This window comes from Saccopteryx bilineata, chromosome 3 (genome assembly GCF_036850765.1).
Source record: "Saccopteryx bilineata isolate mSacBil1 chromosome 3, mSacBil1_pri_phased_curated, whole genome shotgun sequence".
Lineage (NCBI taxonomy): Eukaryota > Metazoa > Chordata > Mammalia > Chiroptera > Emballonuridae > Saccopteryx > Saccopteryx bilineata.
In genome coordinates, this window is record NC_089492.1 from 71,159,750 (window position 1) to 71,162,134 (window position 2,385).

A 2,385-nucleotide genomic window follows, 5' to 3' on the forward strand; every position below is an offset into this window, starting at 1 on the left:
GGTTTTAGTCTTCATTTATTATTTTTGCATAGTAGATCAGTTTGCTAAGGCTGGGATAACAAATACTTCATGGTGGGTGGCCTGAATGATAGAAACTTATTTTCTCACAATTCCAGTGGCTAGAAACCGGAAGTGAGTGGCAAAGGATTTGGTTCCTTCTGAGGCCTTTCTCTTCAGACTGTAGATAATCTTCTCCCTGTGTCTTCACATGGTCCCCTCTGTATGTGTGTCCCAATCCCCTCTTATAAGGACACCGGGCCACCCATATGACCTTTGTCACCTCTTTCAAGACCTTATCTACAAATGCAGACACATGCTGAGGTACTGGGTTTAGGGCTTCAGAATATGAATTTTGGGGGTTGGGGCACAAATTAGCACATAACAGACAGGTCATGAATCTCTTGAATTGGTCGACTACTCTCCATTTCCTGCCTCTACTCTGGGGAAGGTGACCAGCATTGTCTCCTGACAGATTGTCCCACACCTGGTCAGGTGTCTCAGGTCTCCCCACAAAGGCAGTTTCAATACTGCTTTCAAAATACAGGTCCAGCCATGTCACCACAAGGCAAATGAAACAAAATGAACCAAAAACAAACCCAGCCTTTCCTGGGACGCTGGATTCCTTGGGGGTAAAGTTGGACTCTTTTGGAGGGACTGCTGGCCTAGTGCCTCCTCTGCCTCTCCCGCTGCTTCCCCTTCCACCCTCCTCTTGCTGTCTGTGTTCCAGAATGTGCCATCGTCCCTCTCCCTCCAGAACCTTCCCCCACACAGTTCCCTCTGCCTCAGTGCCACTCCTCGACTCTGCCCCACGCTCACCCCTTCACCTCTGTAAGGAGTGTGCATCTTTCTTGCCTCAGGTGCTACTGAGGGAATTACCAGCAGGTAGTGTGGGGTACACCTACACTTCGACCCTGCGCAGAGGCGGTCCTGAGGAAAATCGTAGAGAAATCCTGTAACACAGCCTTGCTGCCAGTCTCCTGTGGCTCTCTGGTCCCCCAGATGCTTTTCTACACCCACCTCTGTCTCCCAGGCAGTCCAGCTTGCTTTGTGGACATGCTCTTGCAGAGCTGTGCCCCTCACAGCACAGCACTCACCACTCATTGTGTCATCATCTCAACTGTCGATCACCGGACAAAGCTCCGTGAGCCCCGGCAGTGTAGTCAGTTCAGTTCCGCTCAGCTCTCTTGACCTAGCACCTAGCAGGTACCTGGCTTGGATTTGTCCTGAATCCATATTTGTTGAGTGGATAAATGGGCATTTTCTTCATGTAAAAAACCCAAACAATATAAAACACAAAATATTCCTTCAATCATTCAACAAATATTTATTGAGCAGCTACTATGTGTCAGGCCCTGTTCTAGATGCTGGGTAGACAGAATTTAACAACTAAGATTAAAAAAATAAATAAATTTCTGCCCTTGGGGAAGAGACTGAAAAACTACAGAAGTAAGTGATAGAGTCCTTTAGAAGCAAGCATGCTATGTGATATGGAGAACAAATAAAGGGAAGGGGGTTGGGAATCAGAGGAGGTGATGATGGTTGTTTTAAATAGGGTGGTCAGGAAAGGCCTTACTAAGAAGGTGATACTTGCACAAGTTGAGTGAGAAAAGCCACGTGGCTTTCTTGGAGTCAAGACATTGCAGGCTGGAAGAGCAGCTTGTGGCAAGGTCCTGGGGTCAGAGTGTGTCTGATGTGCTTGAGGAGGAAGCAGGAGCTGTTTACATGGAGTGAATGAGGGGAGAGGAGGTCAGAGCAGTGTGTAGTGGGGATTGGGTCCACGTGAGCTGTCAGGTTTCATGGGTCATTGTTAGGACTTCAGCTGTTTCTCTGAATTAGGTGGAAAGCCATGGGAGTTCCATGTAGGAGAACGACAGCTCGTAATTTAGAAAGGCTTATTCTGGCAGCCATCTGCTCAGGCATCCGGGGTAAAAAACTCAAAAAACCCAAGGAACATTTTGTGGTAAGCTAGGCAGAAAAGGAAGGAAAAATTTGGGAGGCTTTTGCAGTCATCCAGGTAAGAGATAAAAAGCCTGACCTGTGGTGGTGCAGTGGATAAAGCGTTGACCTTGAATGCTGAGGTTGCTGGTTCAAAACCCTGGGCTTGCCTGGTCAAGGCGCATACGAGAAGCCTTGACACTGTGAGCTGATCCTTCCCACTCCTCCCTCCTGCCTTTATCTCTCTCTCCTCTCTCTAAAATCAATAAAAAAAAAGAGAGAGAGGTAATGGAGGAGATGAGGAGAAGTGATCTGTGGTGGAAATATTCTGAAGGCACGGACAACTGCAAAAATACTTTTGCCTGTGGGTTGGATGTAGGATGTGGAACGAAGTGAGGAGTCACGGATGATTCCTTTTTTTTTTTTTCTAGAGCAAATGGAAGGCTGGAG